General features: G+C 49.8%; 41 non-coding genes and 9 pseudogenes across 41 annotated transcripts; all 50 read right to left on the bottom strand.

Annotated features, from left to right (window-relative positions):
* Window positions 1–124: 124 nt before the first annotated feature.
* LOC149763237 (5S ribosomal RNA) lies at window positions 125–243 on the bottom strand. The gene has a single exon (XR_016405791.1). It is a non-coding gene; the product is annotated as a 5S ribosomal RNA (ribosomal RNA).
* A 246-nt stretch (window positions 244–489) lies between these two features.
* On the bottom strand, window positions 490–608 carry LOC149763238 (5S ribosomal RNA). The gene has a single exon (XR_016400474.1). It is a non-coding gene; the product is annotated as a 5S ribosomal RNA (ribosomal RNA).
* Window positions 609–854: 246 nt separating this feature from the next.
* LOC149763239 (5S ribosomal RNA) lies at window positions 855–973 on the bottom strand (annotated as a pseudogene).
* Window positions 974–1,219: 246 nt separating this feature from the next.
* Window positions 1,220–1,338, bottom strand: LOC149763240 (5S ribosomal RNA). Its single transcript, XR_016410682.1, has one exon. It is a non-coding gene; the product is annotated as a 5S ribosomal RNA (ribosomal RNA).
* Window positions 1,339–1,584: 246 nt separating this feature from the next.
* Window positions 1,585–1,703, bottom strand: LOC149763241 (5S ribosomal RNA). Its single transcript, XR_016410683.1, has one exon. It is a non-coding gene; the product is annotated as a 5S ribosomal RNA (ribosomal RNA).
* A 246-nt stretch (window positions 1,704–1,949) lies between these two features.
* Window positions 1,950–2,068, bottom strand: LOC149763242 (5S ribosomal RNA). Its single transcript, XR_016402094.1, has one exon. It is a non-coding gene; the product is annotated as a 5S ribosomal RNA (ribosomal RNA).
* Window positions 2,069–2,315: 247 nt separating this feature from the next.
* LOC149763243 (5S ribosomal RNA) lies at window positions 2,316–2,434 on the bottom strand. The gene has a single exon (XR_016406245.1). It is a non-coding gene; the product is annotated as a 5S ribosomal RNA (ribosomal RNA).
* A 246-nt stretch (window positions 2,435–2,680) lies between these two features.
* On the bottom strand, window positions 2,681–2,799 carry LOC149763244 (5S ribosomal RNA). Its single transcript, XR_016410684.1, has one exon. It is a non-coding gene; the product is annotated as a 5S ribosomal RNA (ribosomal RNA).
* Window positions 2,800–3,045: 246 nt separating this feature from the next.
* On the bottom strand, window positions 3,046–3,164 carry LOC149763245 (5S ribosomal RNA). Its single transcript, XR_016410685.1, has one exon. It is a non-coding gene; the product is annotated as a 5S ribosomal RNA (ribosomal RNA).
* A 246-nt stretch (window positions 3,165–3,410) lies between these two features.
* Window positions 3,411–3,529, bottom strand: LOC149763246 (5S ribosomal RNA; annotated as a pseudogene).
* Window positions 3,530–3,775: 246 nt separating this feature from the next.
* On the bottom strand, window positions 3,776–3,894 carry LOC149763247 (5S ribosomal RNA). The gene has a single exon (XR_016410687.1). It is a non-coding gene; the product is annotated as a 5S ribosomal RNA (ribosomal RNA).
* Window positions 3,895–4,141: 247 nt separating this feature from the next.
* Window positions 4,142–4,260, bottom strand: LOC149763248 (5S ribosomal RNA). Its single transcript, XR_016408286.1, has one exon. It is a non-coding gene; the product is annotated as a 5S ribosomal RNA (ribosomal RNA).
* Window positions 4,261–4,506: 246 nt separating this feature from the next.
* Window positions 4,507–4,625, bottom strand: LOC149763249 (5S ribosomal RNA). Its single transcript, XR_016410688.1, has one exon. It is a non-coding gene; the product is annotated as a 5S ribosomal RNA (ribosomal RNA).
* A 248-nt stretch (window positions 4,626–4,873) lies between these two features.
* LOC149763250 (5S ribosomal RNA) lies at window positions 4,874–4,992 on the bottom strand. The gene has a single exon (XR_016407033.1). It is a non-coding gene; the product is annotated as a 5S ribosomal RNA (ribosomal RNA).
* A 246-nt stretch (window positions 4,993–5,238) lies between these two features.
* LOC149763251 (5S ribosomal RNA) lies at window positions 5,239–5,357 on the bottom strand. The gene has a single exon (XR_016404518.1). It is a non-coding gene; the product is annotated as a 5S ribosomal RNA (ribosomal RNA).
* Window positions 5,358–5,603: 246 nt separating this feature from the next.
* Window positions 5,604–5,722, bottom strand: LOC149763252 (5S ribosomal RNA). The gene has a single exon (XR_016400475.1). It is a non-coding gene; the product is annotated as a 5S ribosomal RNA (ribosomal RNA).
* Window positions 5,723–5,968: 246 nt separating this feature from the next.
* Window positions 5,969–6,087, bottom strand: LOC149763253 (5S ribosomal RNA; annotated as a pseudogene).
* Window positions 6,088–6,333: 246 nt separating this feature from the next.
* On the bottom strand, window positions 6,334–6,452 carry LOC149763254 (5S ribosomal RNA). The gene has a single exon (XR_016410689.1). It is a non-coding gene; the product is annotated as a 5S ribosomal RNA (ribosomal RNA).
* A 246-nt stretch (window positions 6,453–6,698) lies between these two features.
* LOC149763255 (5S ribosomal RNA) lies at window positions 6,699–6,817 on the bottom strand. The gene has a single exon (XR_016410690.1). It is a non-coding gene; the product is annotated as a 5S ribosomal RNA (ribosomal RNA).
* A 246-nt stretch (window positions 6,818–7,063) lies between these two features.
* Window positions 7,064–7,182, bottom strand: LOC149763256 (5S ribosomal RNA). Its single transcript, XR_016404519.1, has one exon. It is a non-coding gene; the product is annotated as a 5S ribosomal RNA (ribosomal RNA).
* Window positions 7,183–7,428: 246 nt separating this feature from the next.
* LOC149763257 (5S ribosomal RNA) lies at window positions 7,429–7,547 on the bottom strand. The gene has a single exon (XR_016400476.1). It is a non-coding gene; the product is annotated as a 5S ribosomal RNA (ribosomal RNA).
* Window positions 7,548–7,793: 246 nt separating this feature from the next.
* LOC149763258 (5S ribosomal RNA) lies at window positions 7,794–7,912 on the bottom strand. Its single transcript, XR_016402095.1, has one exon. It is a non-coding gene; the product is annotated as a 5S ribosomal RNA (ribosomal RNA).
* Window positions 7,913–8,159: 247 nt separating this feature from the next.
* Window positions 8,160–8,278, bottom strand: LOC149763259 (5S ribosomal RNA). Its single transcript, XR_016410691.1, has one exon. It is a non-coding gene; the product is annotated as a 5S ribosomal RNA (ribosomal RNA).
* Window positions 8,279–8,524: 246 nt separating this feature from the next.
* LOC149763260 (5S ribosomal RNA) lies at window positions 8,525–8,643 on the bottom strand. The gene has a single exon (XR_016403988.1). It is a non-coding gene; the product is annotated as a 5S ribosomal RNA (ribosomal RNA).
* Window positions 8,644–8,889: 246 nt separating this feature from the next.
* On the bottom strand, window positions 8,890–9,008 carry LOC149763261 (5S ribosomal RNA). The gene has a single exon (XR_016410692.1). It is a non-coding gene; the product is annotated as a 5S ribosomal RNA (ribosomal RNA).
* Window positions 9,009–9,254: 246 nt separating this feature from the next.
* On the bottom strand, window positions 9,255–9,373 carry LOC149763262 (5S ribosomal RNA; annotated as a pseudogene).
* A 246-nt stretch (window positions 9,374–9,619) lies between these two features.
* LOC149763263 (5S ribosomal RNA) lies at window positions 9,620–9,738 on the bottom strand. The gene has a single exon (XR_016410693.1). It is a non-coding gene; the product is annotated as a 5S ribosomal RNA (ribosomal RNA).
* Window positions 9,739–9,985: 247 nt separating this feature from the next.
* LOC149763264 (5S ribosomal RNA) lies at window positions 9,986–10,104 on the bottom strand. The gene has a single exon (XR_016410694.1). It is a non-coding gene; the product is annotated as a 5S ribosomal RNA (ribosomal RNA).
* A 246-nt stretch (window positions 10,105–10,350) lies between these two features.
* Window positions 10,351–10,469, bottom strand: LOC149763265 (5S ribosomal RNA). Its single transcript, XR_016410695.1, has one exon. It is a non-coding gene; the product is annotated as a 5S ribosomal RNA (ribosomal RNA).
* Window positions 10,470–10,715: 246 nt separating this feature from the next.
* Window positions 10,716–10,834, bottom strand: LOC149763266 (5S ribosomal RNA; annotated as a pseudogene).
* Window positions 10,835–11,080: 246 nt separating this feature from the next.
* LOC149763267 (5S ribosomal RNA) lies at window positions 11,081–11,199 on the bottom strand. Its single transcript, XR_016410696.1, has one exon. It is a non-coding gene; the product is annotated as a 5S ribosomal RNA (ribosomal RNA).
* Window positions 11,200–11,446: 247 nt separating this feature from the next.
* LOC149763268 (5S ribosomal RNA) lies at window positions 11,447–11,565 on the bottom strand. Its single transcript, XR_016410698.1, has one exon. It is a non-coding gene; the product is annotated as a 5S ribosomal RNA (ribosomal RNA).
* Window positions 11,566–11,811: 246 nt separating this feature from the next.
* Window positions 11,812–11,930, bottom strand: LOC149763269 (5S ribosomal RNA). Its single transcript, XR_016410699.1, has one exon. It is a non-coding gene; the product is annotated as a 5S ribosomal RNA (ribosomal RNA).
* A 246-nt stretch (window positions 11,931–12,176) lies between these two features.
* LOC149763270 (5S ribosomal RNA) lies at window positions 12,177–12,295 on the bottom strand (annotated as a pseudogene).
* A 246-nt stretch (window positions 12,296–12,541) lies between these two features.
* Window positions 12,542–12,660, bottom strand: LOC149763271 (5S ribosomal RNA). Its single transcript, XR_016410700.1, has one exon. It is a non-coding gene; the product is annotated as a 5S ribosomal RNA (ribosomal RNA).
* A 247-nt stretch (window positions 12,661–12,907) lies between these two features.
* LOC149763272 (5S ribosomal RNA) lies at window positions 12,908–13,026 on the bottom strand. The gene has a single exon (XR_016410701.1). It is a non-coding gene; the product is annotated as a 5S ribosomal RNA (ribosomal RNA).
* A 246-nt stretch (window positions 13,027–13,272) lies between these two features.
* LOC149763273 (5S ribosomal RNA) lies at window positions 13,273–13,391 on the bottom strand. The gene has a single exon (XR_016410702.1). It is a non-coding gene; the product is annotated as a 5S ribosomal RNA (ribosomal RNA).
* A 246-nt stretch (window positions 13,392–13,637) lies between these two features.
* Window positions 13,638–13,756, bottom strand: LOC149763274 (5S ribosomal RNA; annotated as a pseudogene).
* Window positions 13,757–14,002: 246 nt separating this feature from the next.
* LOC149763275 (5S ribosomal RNA) lies at window positions 14,003–14,121 on the bottom strand. Its single transcript, XR_016410703.1, has one exon. It is a non-coding gene; the product is annotated as a 5S ribosomal RNA (ribosomal RNA).
* Window positions 14,122–14,368: 247 nt separating this feature from the next.
* LOC149763276 (5S ribosomal RNA) lies at window positions 14,369–14,487 on the bottom strand. Its single transcript, XR_016410704.1, has one exon. It is a non-coding gene; the product is annotated as a 5S ribosomal RNA (ribosomal RNA).
* A 246-nt stretch (window positions 14,488–14,733) lies between these two features.
* LOC149763277 (5S ribosomal RNA) lies at window positions 14,734–14,852 on the bottom strand. The gene has a single exon (XR_016410705.1). It is a non-coding gene; the product is annotated as a 5S ribosomal RNA (ribosomal RNA).
* A 246-nt stretch (window positions 14,853–15,098) lies between these two features.
* LOC149763278 (5S ribosomal RNA) lies at window positions 15,099–15,217 on the bottom strand (annotated as a pseudogene).
* Window positions 15,218–15,463: 246 nt separating this feature from the next.
* LOC149763279 (5S ribosomal RNA) lies at window positions 15,464–15,582 on the bottom strand. The gene has a single exon (XR_016410706.1). It is a non-coding gene; the product is annotated as a 5S ribosomal RNA (ribosomal RNA).
* Window positions 15,583–15,829: 247 nt separating this feature from the next.
* On the bottom strand, window positions 15,830–15,948 carry LOC149763280 (5S ribosomal RNA). Its single transcript, XR_016410707.1, has one exon. It is a non-coding gene; the product is annotated as a 5S ribosomal RNA (ribosomal RNA).
* Window positions 15,949–16,195: 247 nt separating this feature from the next.
* On the bottom strand, window positions 16,196–16,314 carry LOC149763281 (5S ribosomal RNA). Its single transcript, XR_016410709.1, has one exon. It is a non-coding gene; the product is annotated as a 5S ribosomal RNA (ribosomal RNA).
* Window positions 16,315–16,560: 246 nt separating this feature from the next.
* On the bottom strand, window positions 16,561–16,679 carry LOC149763282 (5S ribosomal RNA). Its single transcript, XR_016410710.1, has one exon. It is a non-coding gene; the product is annotated as a 5S ribosomal RNA (ribosomal RNA).
* Window positions 16,680–16,925: 246 nt separating this feature from the next.
* On the bottom strand, window positions 16,926–17,044 carry LOC149763283 (5S ribosomal RNA; annotated as a pseudogene).
* Window positions 17,045–17,290: 246 nt separating this feature from the next.
* Window positions 17,291–17,409, bottom strand: LOC149763284 (5S ribosomal RNA). Its single transcript, XR_016410711.1, has one exon. It is a non-coding gene; the product is annotated as a 5S ribosomal RNA (ribosomal RNA).
* A 247-nt stretch (window positions 17,410–17,656) lies between these two features.
* Window positions 17,657–17,775, bottom strand: LOC149763285 (5S ribosomal RNA). Its single transcript, XR_016410712.1, has one exon. It is a non-coding gene; the product is annotated as a 5S ribosomal RNA (ribosomal RNA).
* A 246-nt stretch (window positions 17,776–18,021) lies between these two features.
* Window positions 18,022–18,140, bottom strand: LOC149763286 (5S ribosomal RNA). The gene has a single exon (XR_016410713.1). It is a non-coding gene; the product is annotated as a 5S ribosomal RNA (ribosomal RNA).
* Window positions 18,141–18,218: the final 78 nt, after the last annotated feature.

Below are 18,218 nucleotides of genomic sequence, written 5' to 3' on the forward strand. Positions count from 1 at the left end.
CACCGCGAGTCTCCGGACTCAGTTTATTTTCGGGGGAAAAAAATTATCCGAAGAGGAAAAGCCAAAAGCCGAAAAATTAAAAATAAATATTATCAAAAAATAAAAAAGCGGGCAAAAAATAAAAGGGGTGCAACACGAGGACTTCCCAGGGGGTCACCCATCCTAGTACTACTCACGCCCAAGCACGCTTAACTGCGGAGTTTTGATGGGATCCGGTGCATTAGTGCTGGTATGACCGCACCCATGACATGCCCATCGAAACACCCTTTCATGACAAAGCAGCAGACCTCGACGGCCCGAGACATTCGCGCTGCCGGGGCCGTTCTGGCGTAGGATTCAATGCGCTGTTCCGCTATGCGGCATGGCACCGCGAGTCTCCGGACTCAGTTTATTTTCGAGGGAAAAAAATTATCCGAAGAGGAAAAGCCAAAAGCCAAAAAATTAAAAATAAATGTTATCAAAAAAGAAAAAAGCGGGCAAAAAATAAAAGGGGTGCAACACGAGGACTTCCCAGGGGGTCACCCATCCTAGTACTATTCTCGCCCAAGCACGCTTAACTGCGGAGTTCTGATGGGATCCGGTGCATTAGTGCTGGTATGATCGCACCCATGACATGCCCTTCGAAACTCCCTTTTATGACAAAGCAGCAGACCTCGACGGCCCGAGACATTCGCGCTGCCGGGGCCGTTCTGGCGTAGGATTCAACGCGCTGTTCCGCTATGCGGCATGGCACCGCCAGTCTCCGGACTCAGTTTATTTTCGGGGGGAAAAAATTATCCGAAGAGGAAAAGCCAAAAGCCAAAAAATTAAAAATAAATATTATCAAAAAATAAAAAAGCAGGCAAAAAATAAAAAGGGTGCAACACGAGGACTTCCCAGGGGGTCACCCATCCTAGTACTTCTCTCGCCCAAGCACGCCTAACTGCGGAGTTATGATGGGATCCGGTGCATTAGTGCTGGTATGATCGCACCCATGACATGCCCTTCGAAACTCCCTTTTATGACAAAGCAGCAGACCGCGACGGCCCGAGACATTCGCGCTGCCGGGGCCGTTCTGGCGCAGGATTCAACGCGCTGTTCCGCTATGCGGCATGGCACCGCGAGTCTCCGGACTCAGTTTATTTTCGGGGGAAAAAAATTATCCGAAGAGGAAAAGCCAAAAGCCGAAAAATTAAAAATAAATATTATCAAAAAATAAAAAAGCGGGCAAAAAATAAAAGGGGTGCAACACGAGGACTTCCCAGGGGGTCACCCATCCTAGTACTACTCTCGCCCAAGCACGCTTAACTGCGGAGTTCTGATGGGATCCGGTGCATTAGTGCTGGTATGATCGCACCCATGACATGCCCTTCGAAACTCCCTTTTATGACAAAGCAGCAGACCTCGACGGCCCGAGACATTCGCGCTGCCGTGGCCGTTCTGGCGTAGGATTCAATGCGCTGTTCCGCTATGCGGCATGGCACCGCCAGTCTCCGGACTCAGTTTATTTTCGGGGGAAAAAAATTATCCGAAGAGGAAAAGCCAAAAGCCGAAAAATAAAAAATAAATGTTATCAAAAAATAAAAAAGCGGGCAAAAAATAAAAGGGGTGCAACACGAGGACTTCCCAGGGGGTCACCCATCCTAGTACTACTCTCGCCCAAGCACGCTTAACTGCGGAGTTCTGATGGGATCCGGTGCATTAGTGCTGGTATGATCGCACCCATGACATGCCCTTCGAAACTCCCTTTTACGACAAAGCAGCAGACCTCGACGGCCCGAGACATTCGCGCTGCCGGGGCCGTTCTGGCGTAGGATTCAACGCGCTGTTCCGCTATGCGGCATGGCACCGCGAGTCTCCGGACTCAGTTTATTTTCGGGGAAAAAAAATTATCCGAAGAGGAAAAGCCAAAAGCCGAAAAATTAAAAATAAATATTATCAAAAAATAAAAAAGCGGGCAAAAAATAAAAGGGGTGCAACACGAGGACTTCCCAGGGGGTCACCCATCCTAGTACTACTCTCGCCCAAGCACGCTTAACTGCGGAGTTCTGATGGAATCCGGTGCATTAGTGCTGGTATGATCGCACCCATGACATGCCCATCGAAACTCCCTTTTATGACAAAGCAGCAGACCTCGACGGCCCGAGACATTCGCGCCGCCGGGGCCGTTCTGGCGTAGGCTTCAACGCGCTATTCCCGCTATGCGGCATGGCACCGCGAGTCTCCGGACTCAGTTTATTTTCGGGGGAAAAAAATTATCCGAAGAGGAAAAGCCAAAAGCCGAAAAATTAAAAATAAATATTATCAAAAAATAAAAAAGCGGGCAAAAAATAAAAGGGGTGCAACACGAGGACTTCCCAGGGGGTCACCCATCCTAGTACTACTCTCGCCCAAGCACGCTTAACTGCGGAGTTCTGATGGGATCCGGTGCATTAGGGTTGGTATGATCGCACCCTTGACATGCCCTTCGAAACTCCCTTTTATGACAAAGCAGCAGACCTCGACGGCCCGAGACATTCGCGCTGCCGTGGCCGTTCTGGCGTAGGATTCAATGCGCTGTTCCGCTATGCGGCATGGCACCGCCAGTCTCCGGACTCAGTTTATTTTCGGGGAAAAAAAATTATCCGAAGAGGAAAAGCCAAAAGCCGAAAAATAAAAAATAAATGTTATCAAAAAATAAAAAAGCGGGCAAAAAATAAAAGGGGTGCAACACGAGGACTTCCCAGGGGGTCACCCATCCTAGTACTACTCTCGCCCAAGCACGCTTAACTGCGGAGTTCTGATGGGATCCGGTGCATTAGTGCTGGTATGATCGCACCCATGACATGCCCTTCGAAACTCCCTTTTATGACAAAGCAGCAGACCTCGACGGCCCGAGACATTCGCGCTGCCGGGGCCGTTCTGGCGTAGGATTCAACGCGCTGTTCCGCTATGCGGCATGGCACCGCCAGTCTCCGGACTCAGTTTATTTTCGGGGGAAAAAAATTATCCGAAGAGGAAAAGCCAAAAGCCGAAAAATAAAAAATAAATGTTATCAAAAAATAAAAAAGCGGGCAAAAAATAAAAGGGGTGCAACACGAGGACTTCCCAGGGGGTCACCCATCCTAGTACTACTCTCGCCCAAGCACGCTTAACTGCGGAGTTCTGATGGGATCCGGTGCATTAGTGCTGGTATGATCGCACCCATGACATGCCCTTCGAAACTCCCTTTTATGACAAAGCAGCAGACCTCGACGGCCCGAGACATTCGCGCTGCCGGGGCCGTTCTGGCGTAGGATTCAACGCGCTGTTCCGCTATGCGGCATGGCACCGCCAGTCTCCGGACTCAGTTTATTTTCGGGGGGAAAAAATTATCCGAAGAGGAAAAGCCAAAAGCCAAAAAATTAAAAATAAATATTATCAAAAAATAAAAAAGCGGGCAAAAAATAAAAAGGGTGCAACACGAGGACTTCCCATGGGGTCACCCATCCTAGTACTTCTCTCGCCCAAGCACGCCTAACTGCGGAGTTATGATGGGATCCGGTGCATTAGTGCTGGTATGATCGCACCCATGACATGCCCTTCGAAACTCCCTTTTATGACAAAGCAGCAGACCGCGACGGCCCGAGACATTCGCGCTGCCGGGGCCGTTCTGGCGTAGGATTCAACGCGCTGTTCCGCTATGCGGCATGGCACCGCGAGTCTCCGGACTCAGTTTATTTTCGGGGGAAAAAAATTATCCGAAGAGGAAAAGCCAAAAGCCGAAAAATTAAAAATAAATATTATCAAAAAATAAAAAAGCGGGCAAAAAATAAAAGGGGTGCAACACGAGGACTTCCCAGGGGGTCACCCATCCTAGTACTACTCTCGCCCAAGCACGCTTAACTGCGGAGTTCTGATGGGATCCGGTGCATTAGTGCTGGTATGATCGCACCCATGACATGCCCATCGAAACTCCCTTTTATGACAAAGCAGCAGACCTCGACGGCCCGAGACATTCGCGCCGCCGGGGCCGTTCTGGCGTAGGATTCAACGCGCTATTCCCGCTATGCGGCATGGCACCGCCAGTCTCCGGACTCAGTTTATTTTCGGGGGAAAAAAATTATCCGAAGAGGAAAAGCCAAAAGCCAAAAAATTAAAAATAAATATTATCAAAAAATAAAAAAGCAGGCAAAAAATAAAAAGGGTGCAACACGAGGACTTCCCAGGGGGTCACCCATCCTAGTACTTCTCTCGCCCAAGCACGCCTAACTGCGGAGTTTTGATGGGATCCGGTGCATTAGTGCTGGTATGATCGCACCCATGACATGCCCTTCGAAACTCCCTTTTATGACAAAGCAGCAGACCTCGACGGCCCGAGACATTCGCGCTGCCGGGGCCGTTCTGGCGCAGGATTCAACGCGCTGTTCCGCTATGCGGCATGGCACCGCGAGTCTCCGGACTCAGTTTATTTTCGGGGGAAAAAAATTATCCGAAGAGGAAAAGCCAAAAGCCGAAAAATAAAAAATAAATATTATCAAAAAATAAAAAAGCGGGCAAAAAATAAAAGGGGTGCAACACGAGGACTTCCCAGGGGGTCACCCATCCTAGTACTACTCTCGCCCAAGCACGCTTAACTGCGGAGTTCTGATGGGATCCGGTGCATTAGTGCTGGTATGATCGCACCCATGACATGCCCATCGAAACTCCCTTTTATGACAAAGCAGCAGACCTCGACGGCCCGAGACATTCGCGCCGCCGGGGCCGTTCTGGCGTAGGATTCAACGCGCTATTCCCGCTATGCGGCATGGCACCGCCAGTCTCCGGACTCAGTTTATTTTCGGGGGAAAAAAATTATCCGAAGAGAAAAAGCCAAAAGCCGAAAAATTAAAAATAAATATTATCAAAAAATAAAAAAGTGGAGAAAAAAATAAAAAGGGTGCAACACGAGGACTTCCCAGGGGGTCACCCATCCTAGTACTACTCTCGCCAAAGCACGCTTAACTGCGGAGTTCTGATGGGATCCGGTGCATTAGTGCTGGTATGTTCGCACCCATGACATACCCTTCGAAACTCCCTTTTACGACAAAGCAGCAGACCTCGACGGCCCGAGACATTCGCGCTGCCGGGGCCGTTCTGGCGTAGGATTCAACGCGCTGTTCCGCTATGCGGCATGGCACCGCGAGTCTCCGGACTCAGTTTATTTTCGGGGGAAAAAAATTATCCGAAGAGGAAAAGCCAAAAGCCGAAAAATAAAAAATAAATATTATCAAAAAATAAAAAAGCGGGCAAAAAATAAAAGGGGTGCAACACGAGGACTTCCCAGGGGGTCACCCATCCTAGTACTACTCACGCCCAAGCACGCTTAACTGCGGAGTTCTGTTGGGATCCGGTGCATTAGTGCTGGTATGACCGCACCCATGACATGCCCATCGAAACACCCTTTCATGACAAAGCAGCAGACCTCGACGGCCCGAGACATTCGCGCTGCCGGGGCCGTTCTGGCGTAGGATTCAATGCGCTGTTCCGCTATGCGGCATGGCACCGCGAGTCTCCGGACTCAGTTTATTTTCGAGGGAAAAAAATTATCCGAAGAGGAAAAGCCAAAAGCCAAAAAATTAAAAATAAATGTTATCAAAAAAGAAAAAAGCGGGCAAAAAATAAAAGGGGTGCAACACGAGGACTTCCCAGGGGGTCACCCATCCTAGTACTATTCTCGCCCAAGCACGCTTAACTGCGGAGTTCTGATGGGATCCGGTGCATTAGTGCTGGTATGATCGCACCCATGACATGCCCTTCGAAACTCCCTTTTATGACAAAGCAGCAGACCTCGACGGCCCGAGACATTCGCGCTGCCGGGGCCGTTCTGGCGTAGGATTCAACGCGCTGTTCCGCTATGCGGCATGGCACCGCCAGTCTCCGGACTCAGTTTATTTTCGGGGGGAAAAAATTATCCGAAGAGGAAAAGCCAAAAGCCAAAAAATTAAAAATAAATATTATCAAAAAATAAAAAAGCAGGCAAAAAATAAAAAGGGTGCAACACGAGGACTTCCCAGGGGGTCACCCATCCTAGTACTTCTCTCGCCCAAGCACGCCTAACTGCGGAGTTATGATGGGATCCGGTGCATTAGTGCTGGTATGATCGCACCCATGACATGCCCTTCGAAACTCCCTTTTATGACAAAGCAGCAGACCGCGACGGCCCGAGACATTCGCGCTGCCGGGGCCGTTCTGGCGCAGGATTCAACGCGCTGTTCCGCTATGCGGCATGGCACCGCGAGTCTCCGGACTCAGTTTATTTTCGGGGGAAAAAAATTATCCGAAGAGGAAAAGCCAAAAGCCGAAAAATTAAAAATAAATATTATCAAAAAATAAAAAAGCGGGCAAAAAATAAAAGGGGTGCAACACGAGGACTTCCCAGGGGGTCACCCATCCTAGTACTACTCTCGCCCAAGCACGCTTAACTGCGGAGTTCTGATGGGATCCGGTGCATTAGTGCTGGTATGATCGCACCCATGACATGCCCTTCGAAACTCCCTTTTATGACAAAGCAGCAGACCTCGACGGCCCGAGACATTCGCGCTGCCGTGGCCGTTCTGGCGTAGGATTCAATGCGCTGTTCCGCTATGCGGCATGGCACCGCCAGTCTCCGGACTCAGTTTATTTTCGGGGGAAAAAAATTATCCGAAGAGGAAAAGCCAAAAGCCGAAAAATAAAAAATAAATGTTATCAAAAAATAAAAAAGCGGGCAAAAAATAAAAGGGGTGCAACACGAGGACTTCCCAGGGGGTCACCCATCCTAGTACTACTCTCGCCCAAGCACGCTTAACTGCGGAGTTCTGATGGGATCCGGTGCATTAGTGCTGGTATGATCGCACCCATGACATGCCCTTCGAAACTCCCTTTTACGACAAAGCAGCAGACCTCGACGGCCCGAGACATTCGCGCTGCCGGGGCCGTTCTGGCGTAGGATTCAACGCGCTGTTCCGCTATGCGGCATGGCACCGCGAGTCTCCGGACTCAGTTTATTTTCGGGGGAAAAAAATTATCCGAAGAGGAAAAGCCAAAAGCCAAAAAATTAAAAATAAATATTATCAAAAAATAAAAAAGCGGGCAAAAAATAAAAGGGGTGCAACACGAGGACTTCCCAGGGGGTCACCCATCCTAGTACTACTCACGCCCAAGCACGCTTAACTGCGGAGTTCTGTTGGGATCCGGTGCATTAGTGCTGGTATGACCGCACCCATGACATGCCCATCGAAACACCCTTTCATGACAAAGCAGCAGACCTCGACGGCCCGAGACATTCGCGCTGCCGGGGCCGTTCTGGCGTAGGATTCAATGCGCTGTTCCGCTATGCGGCATGGCACCGCGAGTCTCCGGACTCAGTTTATTTTCGAGGGAAAAAAATTATCCGAAGAGGAAAAGCCAAAAGCCAAAAAATTAAAAATAAATGTTATCAAAAAAGAAAAAAGCGGGCAAAAAATAAAAGGGGTGCAACACGAGGACTTCCCAGGGGGTCACCCATCCTAGTACTATTCTCGCCCAAGCACGCTTAACTGCGGAGTTCTGATGGGATCCGGTGCATTAGTGCTGGTATGATCGCACCCATGATATGCCCTTCGAAACTCCCTTTTATGACAAAGCAGCAGACCTCGACGGCCCGAGACATTCGCGCTGCCGGGGCCGTTCTGGCGTAGGATTCAACGCGCTGTTCCGCTATGCGGCATGGCACCGCGAGTCTCCGGACTCAGTTTATTTTCGGGGAAAAAAAATTATCCGAAGAGGAAAAGCCAAAAGCCGAAAAATTAAAAATAAATATTATCAAAAAATAAAAAAGCGGGCAAAAAATAAAAGGGGTGCAACACGAGGACTTCCCAGGGGGTCACCCATCCTAGTACTACTCTCGCCCAAGCACGCTTAACTGCGGAGTTCTGATGGAATCCGGTGCATTAGTGCTGGTATGATCGCACCCATGACATGCCCATCGAAACTCCCTTTTATGACAAAGCAGCAGACCTCGACGGCCCGAGACATTCGCGCCGCCGGGGCCGTTCTGGCGTAGGCTTCAACGCGCTATTCCCGCTATGCGGCATGGCACCGCCAGTCTCCGGACTCAGTTTATTTTCGGGGGAAAAAAATTATCCGAAGAGGAAAAGCCAAAAGCCGAAAAATTAAAAATAAATATTATCAAAAAATAAAAAAGCGGGCAAAAAATAAAAGGGGTGCAACACGAGGACTTCCCAGGGGGTCACCCATCCTAGTACTACTCTCGCCCAAGCACGCTTAACTGCGGAGTTCTGATGGGATCCGGTGCATTAGTGCTGGTATGATCGCACCCATGACATGCCCTTCGAAACTCCCTTTTATGACAAAGCAGCAGACCTCGACGGCCCGAGACATTCGCGCTGCCGTGGCCGTTCTGGCGTAGGATTCAATGCGCTGTTCCGCTATGCGGCATGGCACCGCCAGTCTCCGGACTCAGTTTATTTTCGGGGGAAAAAAATTATCCGAAGAGGAAAAGCCAAAAGCCGAAAAATAAAAAATAAATGTTATCAAAAAATAAAAAAGCGGGCAAAAAATAAAAGGGGTGCAACATGAGGACTTCCCAGGGGGTCACCCATCCTAGTACTACTCTCGCCCAAGCACGCTTAACTGCGGAGTTCTGATGGGATCCGGTGCATTAGTGCTGGTATGATCGCACCCATGACATGCCCTTCGAAACTCCCTTTTATGACAAAGCAGCAGACCTCGACGGCCCGAGACATTCGCGCTGCCGGGGCCGTTCTGGCGTAGGATTCAACGCGCTGTTCCGCTATGCGGCATGGCACCGCCAGTCTCCGGACTCAGTTTATTTTCGGGGGAAAAAAATTATCCGAAGAGGAAAAGCCAAAAGCCGAAAAATAAAAAATAAATGTTATCAAAAAATAAAAAAGCGGGCAAAAAATAAAAGGGGTGCAACACGAGGACTTCCCAGGGGGTCACCCATCCTAGTACTACTCTCGCCCAAGCACGCTTAACTGCGGAGTTCTGATGGGATCCGGTGCATTAGTGCTGGTATGATCGCACCCATGACATGCCCTTCGAAACTCCCTTTTATGACAAAGCAGCAGACCTCGACGGCCCGAGACATTCGCGCTGCCGGGGCCGTTCTGGCGTAGGATTCAACGCGCTGTTCCGCTATGCGGCATGGCACCGCCAGTCTCCGGACTCAGTTTATTTTCGGGGGGAAAAAATTATCCGAAGAGGAAAAGCCAAAAGCCAAAAAATTAAAAATAAATATTATCAAAAAATAAAAAAGCGGGCAAAAAATAAAAAGGGTGCAACACGAGGACTTCCCAGGGGGTCACCCATCCTAGTACTTCTCTCGCCCAAGCACGCCTAACTGCGGAGTTATGATGGGATCCGGTGCATTAGTGCTGGTATGATCGCACCCATGACATGCCCTTCGAAACTCCCTTTTATGACAAAGCAGCAGACCGCGACGGCCCGAGACATTCGCGCTGCCGGGGCCGTTCTGGCGTAGGATTCAACGCGCTGTTCCGCTATGCGGCATGGCACCGCGAGTCTCCGGACTCAGTTTATTTTCGGGGGAAAAAAATTATCCGAAGAGGAAAAGCCAAAAGCCGAAAAATTAAAAATAAATATTATCAAAAAATAAAAAAGCGGGCAAAAAATAAAAGGGGTGCAACACGAGGACTTCCCAGGGGGTCACCCATCCTAGTACTACTCTCGCCCAAGCACGCTTAACTGCGGAGTTCTGATGGGATCCGGTGCATTAGTGCTGGTATGATCGCACCCATGACATGCCCATCGAAACTCCCTTTTATGACAAAGCAGCAGACCTCGACGGCCCGAGACATTCGCGCCGCCGGGGCCGTTCTGGCGTAGGATTCAACGCGCTATTCCCGCTATGCGGCATGGCACCGCCAGTCTCCGGACTCAGTTTATTTTCGGGGGAAAAAAATTATCCGAAGAGGAAAAGCCAAAAGCCGAAAAATAAAAAATAAATGTTATCAAAAAATAAAAAAGCGGGCAAAAAATAAAAGGGGTGCAACACGAGGACTTCCCAGGGGGTCACCCATCCTAGTACTACTCTCGCCCAAGCACGCTTAACTGCGGAGTTCTGATGGGATCCGGTGCATTAGTGCTGGTATGATCGCACCCATGACATGCCCTTCGAAACTCCCTTTTATGACAAAGCAGCAGACCTCGACGGCCCGAGACATTCGCGCTGCCGGGGCCGTTCTGGCGTAGGATTCAACGCGCTGTTCCGCTATGCGGCATGGCACCGCCAGTCTCCGGACTCAGTTTATTTTCGGGGGAAAAAAATTATCCGAAGAGGAAAAGCCAAAAGCCGAAAAATTAAAAATAAATGTTATCAAAAAATATAAAAGCGGGCAAAAAATAAAAGGGGTGCAACACGAGGACTTCCCAGGGGGTCACCCATCCTAGTACTACTCTCGCCCAAGCACGCTTAACTGCGGAGTTCTGATGGGATCCGGTGCATTAGTGCTGGTATGATCGCACCCATGACATGCCCTTCGAAACTCCCTTTTATGACAAAGCAGCAGACCTCGACGGCCCGAGACATTCGCGCTGCCGGGGCCGTTCTGGCGTAGGATTCAACGCGCTGTTCCGCTATGCGGCATGGCACCGCCAGTCTCCGGACTCAGTTTATTTTCGGGGGGAAAAAATTATCCGAAGAGGAAAAGCCAAAAGCCAAAAAATTAAAAATAAATATTATCAAAAAATAAAAAAGCGGGCAAAAAATAAAAAGGGTGCAACACGAGGACTTCCCAGGGGGTCACCCATCCTAGTACTTCTCTCGCCCAAGCACGCCTAACTGCGGAGTTATGATGGGATCCGGTGCATTAGTGCTGGTATGATCGCACCCATGACATGCCCTTCGAAACTCCCTTTTATGACAAAGCAGCAGACCGCGACGGCCCGAGACATTCGCGCTGCCGGGGCCGTTCTGGCGTAGGATTCAACGCGCTGTTCCGCTATGCGGCATGGCACCGCGAGTCTCCGGACTCAGTTTATTTTCGGGGGAAAAAAATTATCCGAAGAGGAAAAGCCAAAAGCCGAAAAATTAAAAATAAATATTATCAAAAAATAAAAAAGCGGGCAAAAAATAAAAGGGGTGCAACACGAGGACTTCCCAGGGGGTCACCCATCCTAGTACTACTCTCGCCCAAGCACGCTTAACTGCGGAGTTCTGATGGGATCCGGTGCATTAGTGCTGGTATGATCGCACCCATGACATGCCCATCGAAACTCCCTTTTATGACAAAGCAGCAGACCTCGACGGCCCGAGACATTCGCGCCGCCGGGGCCGTTCTGGCGTAGGATTCAACGCGCTATTCCCGCTATGCGGCATGGCACCGCCAGTCTCCGGACTCAGTTTATTTTCGGGGGAAAAAAATTATCCGAAGAGGAAAAGCCAAAAGCCGAAAAATAAAAAATAAATGTTATCAAAAAATAAAAAAGCGGGCAAAAAATAAAAGGGGTGCAACACGAGGACTTCCCAGGGGGTCACCCATCCTAGTACTACTCTCGCCCAAGCACGCTTAACTGCGGAGTTCTGATGGGATCCGGTGCATTAGTGCTGGTATGATCGCACCCATGACATGCCCTTCGAAACTCCCTTTTATGACAAAGCAGCAGACCTCGACGGCCCGAGACATTCGCGCTGCCGGGGCCGTTCTGGCGTAGGATTCAACGCGCTGTTCCGCTATGCGGCATGGCACCGCCAGTCTCCGGACTCAGTTTATTTTCGGGGGAAAAAAATTATCCGAAGAGGAAAAGCCAAAAGCCGAAAAATTAAAAATAAATGTTATCAAAAAATATAAAAGCGGGCAAAAAATAAAAGGGGTGCAACACGAGGACTTCCCAGGGGGTCACCCATCCTAGTACTACTCTCGCCCAAGCACGCTTAACTGCGGAGTTCTGATGGGATCCGGTGCATTAGTGCTGGTATGATCGCACCCATGACATGCCCTTCGAAACTCCCTTTTATGACAAAGCAGCAGACCTCGACGGCCCGAGACATTCGCGCTGCCGGGGCCGTTCTGGCGTAGGATTCAACGCGCTGTTCCGCTATGCGGCATGGCACCGCCAGTCTCCGGACTCAGTTTATTTTCGGGGGGAAAAAATTATCCGAAGAGGAAAAGCCAAAAGCCAAAAAATTAAAAATAAATATTATCAAAAAATAAAAAAGCGGGCAAAAAATAAAAAGGGTGCAACACGAGGACTTCCCAGGGGGTCACCCATCCTAGTACTTCTCTCGCCCAAGCACGCCTAACTGCGGAGTTATGATGGGATCCGGTGCATTAGTGCTGGTATGATCGCACCCATGACATGCCCTTCGAAACTCCCTTTTATGACAAAGCAGCAGACCGCGACGGCCCGAGACATTCGCGCTGCCGGGGCCGTTCTGGCGTAGGATTCAACGCGCTGTTCCGCTATGCGGCATGGCACCGCGAGTCTCCGGACTCAGTTTATTTTCGGGGGAAAAAAATTATCCGAAGAGGAAAAGCCAAAAGCCGAAAAATTAAAAATAAATATTATCAAAAAATAAAAAAGCGGGCAAAAAATAAAAGGGGTGCAACACGAGGACTTCCCAGGGGGTCACCCATCCTAGTACTACTCTCGCCCAAGCACGCTTAACTGCGGAGTTCTGATGGGATCCGGTGCATTAGTGCTGGTATGATCGCACCCATGACATGCCCATCGAAACTCCCTTTTATGACAAAGCAGCAGACCTCGACGGCCCGAGACATTCGCGCCGCCGGGGCCGTTCTGGCGTAGGATTCAACGCGCTATTCCCGCTATGCGGCATGGCACCGCCAGTCTCCGGACTCAGTTTATTTTCGGGGGAAAAAAATTATCCGAAGAGGAAAAGCCAAAAGCCGAAAAATAAAAAATAAATGTTATCAAAAAATAAAAAAGCGGGCAAAAAATAAAAGGGGTGCAACACGAGGACTTCCCAGGGGGTCACCCATCCTAGTACTACTCTCGCCCAAGCACGCTTAACTGCGGAGTTCTGATGGGATCCGGTGCATTAGTGCTGGTATGATCGCACCCATGACATGCCCTTCGAAACTCCCTTTTATGACAAAGCAGCAGACCTCGACGGCCCGAGACATTCGCGCTGCCGGGGCCGTTCTGGCGTAGGATTCAACGCGCTGTTCCGCTATGCGGCATGGCACCGCCAGTCTCCGGACTCAGTTTATTTTCGGGGGAAAAAAATTATCCGAAGAGGAAAAGCCAAAAGCCGAAAAATTAAAAATAAATGTTATCAAAAAATATAAAAGCGGGCAAAAAATAAAAGGGGTGCAACACGAGGACTTCCCAGGGGGTCACCCATCCTAGTACTACTCTCGCCCAAGCACGCTTAACTGCGGAGTTCTGATGGGATCCGGTGCATTAGTGCTGGTATGATCGCACCCATGACATGCCCTTCGAAACTCCCTTTTATGACAAAGCAGCAGACCTCGACGGCCCGAGACATTCGCGCTGCCGGGGCCGTTCTGGCGTAGGATTCAACGCGCTGTTCCGCTATGCGGCATGGCACCGCCAGTCTCCGGACTCAGTTTATTTTCGGGGGGAAAAAATTATCCGAAGAGGAAAAGCCAAAAGCCAAAAAATTAAAAATAAATATTATCAAAAAATAAAAAAGCGGGCAAAAAATAAAAAGGGTGCAACACGAGGACTTCCCAGGGGGTCACCCATCCTAGTACTTCTCTCGCCCAAGCACGCCTAACTGCGGAGTTATGATGGGATCCGGTGCATTAGTGCTGGTATGATCGCACCCATGACATGCCCTTCGAAACTCCCTTTTATGACAAAGCAGCAGACCGCGACGGCCCGAGACATTCGCGCTGCCGGGGCCGTTCTGGCGTAGGATTCAACGCGCTGTTCCGCTATGCGGCATGGCACCGCGAGTCTCCGGACTCAGTTTATTTTCGGGGGAAAAAAATTATCCGAAGAGGAAAAGCCAAAAGCCGAAAAATTAAAAATAAATATTATCAAAAAATAAAAAAGCGGGCAAAAAATAAAAGGGGTGCAACACGAGGACTTCCCAGGGGGTCACCCATCCTAGTACTACTCTCGCCCAAGCACGCTTAACTGCGGAGTTCTGATGGGATCCGGTGCATTAGTGCTGGTATGATCGCACCCATGACATGCCCATCGAAACTCCCTTTTATGACAAAGCAGCAGACCTCGACGGCCCGAGACATTCGCGCCGCCGGGGCCGTTCTGGCGTAGGATTCAACGCGCTATTCCCGCTATGCGGCATGGCACCGCCAGTCTCCGGACTCAGTTTATTTTCGGGGGAAAAAAATTATCCGAAGAGGAAAAGCCAAAAGCCGAAAAATAAAAAATAAATGTTATCAAAAAATAAAAAAGCGGGCAAAAAATAAAAGGGGTGCAACACGAGGACTTCCCAGGGGGTCACCCATCCTAGTACTACTCTCGCCCAAGCACGCTTAACTGCGGAGTTCTGATGGGATCCGGTGCATTAGTGCTGGTATGATCGCACCCATGACATGCCCTTCGAAACTCCCTTTTATGACAAAGCAGCAGACCTCGACGGCCCGAGACATTCGCGCTGCCGGGGCCGTTCTGGCGTAGGATTCAACGCGTTGTTCCGCTATGCGGCATGGCACCGCCAGTCTCCGGACTCAGTTTATTTTCGGGGGAAAAAAATTATCCGAAGAGGAAAAGCCAAAAGCCGAAAAATTAAAAATAAATGTTATCAAAAAATATAAAAGCGGGCAAAAAATAAAAGGGGTGCAACACGAGGACTTCCCAGGGGGTCACCCATCCTAGTACTACTCTCGCCCAAGCACGCTTAACTGCGGAGTTCTGATGGGATCCGGTGCATTAGTGCTGGTATGATCGCACCCATGACATGCCCTTCGAAACTCCCTTTTATGACAAAGCAGCAGACCTCGACGGCCCGAGACATTCGCGCTGCCGGGGCCGTTCTGGCGTAGGATTCAACGCGCTGTTCCGCTATGCGGCATGGCACCGCCAGTCTCCGGACTCAGTTTATTTTCGGGGGGAAAAAATTATCCGAAGAGGAAAAGCCAAAAGCCAAAAAATTAAAAATAAATATTATCAAAAAATAAAAAAGCGGGCAAAAAATAAAAAGGGTGCAACACGAGGACTTCCCAGGGGGTCACCCATCCTAGTACTTCTCTCGCCCAAGCACGCCTAACTGCGGAGTTATGATGGGATCCGGTGCATTAGTGCTGGTATGATCGCACCCATGACATGCCCTTCGAAACTCCCTTTTATGACAAAGCAGCAGACCGCGACGGCCCGAGACATTCGCGCTGCCGGGGCCGTTCTGGCGTAGGATTCAACGCGCTGTTCCGCTATGCGGCATGGCACCGCGAGTCTCCGGACTCAGTTTATTTTCGGGGGAAAAAAATTATCCGAAGAGGAAAAGCCAAAAGCCGAAAAATTAAAAATAAATATTATCAAAAAATAAAAAAGCGGGCAAAAAATAAAAGGGGTGCAACACGAGGACTTCCCAGGGGGTCACCCATCCTAGTACTACTCTCGCCCAAGCACGCTTAACTGCGGAGTTCTGATGGGATCCGGTGCATTAGTGCTGGTATGATCGCACCCATGACATGCCCATCGAAACTCCCTTTTATGACAAAGCAGCAGACCTCGACGGCCCGAGACATTCGCGCCGCCGGGGCCGTTCTGGCGTAGGATTCAACGCGCTATTCCCGCTATGCGGCATGGCACCGCCAGTCTCCGGACTCAGTTTATTTTCGGGGGAAAAAAATTATCCGAAGAGGAAAAGCCAAAAGCCGAAAAATAAAAAATAAATGTTATCAAAAAATAAAAAAGCGGGCAAAAAATAAAAGGGGTGCAACACGAGGACTTCCCAGGGGGTCACCCATCCTAGTACTACTCTCGCCCAAGCACGCTTAACTGCGGAGTTCTGATGGGATCCGGTGCATTAGTGCTGGTATGATCGCACCCATGACATGCCCATCGAAACTCCCTTTTATGACAAAGCAGCAGACCTCGACGGCCCGAGACATTCGCGCCGCCGGGGCCGTTCTGGCGTAGGATTCAACGCGCTATTCCCGCTATGCGGCATGGCACCGCCAGTCTCCGGACTCAGTTTATTTTCGGGGGAAAAAAATTATCCGAAGAGGAAAAGCCAAAAGCCGAAAAATAAAAAATAAATGTTATCAAAAAATAAAAAAGCAGGCAAAAAATAAAAGGGGTGCAACACGAGGACTTCCCAGGGGGTCACCCATCCTAGTACTACTCTCGCCCAAGCACGCTTAACTGCGGAGTTCTGATGGGATCCGGTGCATTAGTGCTGGTATGATCGCACCCATGACATGCCCTTCGAAACTCCCTTTTATGACAAAGCAGCAGACCTCGACGGCCCGAGACATTCGCGCTGCCGGGGCCGTTCTGGCGTAGGATTCAACGCGCTGTTCCGCTATGCGGCATGGCACCGCCAGTCTCCGGACTCAGTTTATTTTCGGGGGAAAAAAATTATCCGAAGAGGAAAAGCCAAAAGCCGAAAAATTAAAAATAAATGTTATCAAAAAATATAAAAGCGGGCAAAAAATAAAAGGGGTGCAACACGAGGACTTCCCAGGGGGTCACCCATCCTAGTACTACTCTCGCCCAAGCACGCTTAACTGCGGAGTTCTGATGGGATCCGGTGCATTAGTGCTGGTATGATCGCACCCATGACATGCCCTTCGAAACTCCCTTTTATGACAAAGCAGCAGACCTCGACGGCCCGAGACATTCGCGCTGCCGGGGCCGTTCTGGCGTAGGATTCAACGCGCTGTTCCGCTATGCGGCATGGCACCGCGAGTCTCCGGACTCAGTTTATTTTCGGGGGAAAAAAATTATCCGAAGAGGAAAAGCCAAAAGCCGAAAAATTAAAAATAAATATTATCAAAAAATAAAAAAGCGGGCAAAAAATAAAAGGGGTGCAACACGAGGACTTCCCAGGGGGTCATCCATCCTAGTACTACTCTCGCCCAAGCACGCCTAACTGCGGAGTTATGATGGGATCCGGTGCATTAGTGCTGGTATGATCGCACCCATGACATGCCCTTCGAAACTCCCTTTTATGACAAAGCAGCAGACCGCGACGGCCCGAGACATTCGCGCTGCCGGGGCCGTTCTGGCGTAGGATTCAACGCGCTGTTCCGCTATGCGGCATGGCACCGCGAGTCTCCGGACTCAGTTTATTTTCGGGGGAAAAAAATTATCCGAAGAGGAAAAGCCAAAAGCCGAAAAATTAAAAATAAATATTATCAAAAAATAAAAAAGCGGGCAAAAAATAAAAGGGGTGCAACACGAGGACTTCCCAGGGGGTCACCCATCCTAGTACTACTCTCGCCCAAGCACGCTTAACTGCGGAGTTCTGATGGGATCCGGTGCATTAGTGCTGGTATGATCGCACCCATGACATGCCCATCGAAACTCCCTTTTATGACAAAGCAGCAGACCTCGACGGCCCGAGACATTCGCGCCGCCGGGGCCGTTCTGGCGTAGGATTCAACGCGCTATTCCCGCTATGCGGCATGGCACCGCCAGTCTCCGGACTCAGTTTATTTTCGGGGGAAAAAAATTATCCGAAGAGGAAAAGCCAAAAGCCGAAAAATAAAAAATAAATGTTATCAAAAAATAAAAAAGCGGGCAAAAAATAAAAGGGGTGCAACACGAGGACTTCCCAGGGGGTCACCCATCCTAGTACTACTCTCGCCCAAGCACGCTTAACTGCGGAGTTCTGATGGGATCCGGTGCATTAGTGCTGGTATGATCGCACCCATGACATGCCCTTCGAAACTCCCTTTTATGACAAAGCAGCAGACCTCGACGGCCCGAGACATTCGCGCTGCCGGGGCCGTTCTGGCGTAGGATTCAACGCGCTGTTCCGCTATGCGGCATGGCACCGCCAGTCTCCGGACTCAGTTTATTTTCGGGGGAAAAAAATTATCCGAAGAGGAAAAGCCAAAAGCCGAAAAATTAAAAATAAATGTTATCAAAAAATATAAAAGCGGGCAAAAAATAAAAGGGGTGCAACACGAGGACTTCCCAGGGGGTCACCCATCCTAGTACTACTCTCGCCCAAGCACGCTTAACTGCGGAGTTCTGATGGGATCCGGTGCATTAGTGCTGGTATGATCGCACCCATGACATGCCCTTCGAAACTCCCTTTTATGACAAAGCAGCAGACCTCGACGGCCCGAGACATTCGCGCTGCCGGGGCC

Source organism: Phoenix dactylifera, chromosome 4, assembly GCF_051530095.1.
Source record: "Phoenix dactylifera cultivar Ajwa chromosome 4, Ajwa_hap1_PhDact_Kaust_v1.1, whole genome shotgun sequence".
NCBI lineage: Eukaryota > Viridiplantae > Streptophyta > Magnoliopsida > Arecales > Arecaceae > Phoenix > Phoenix dactylifera.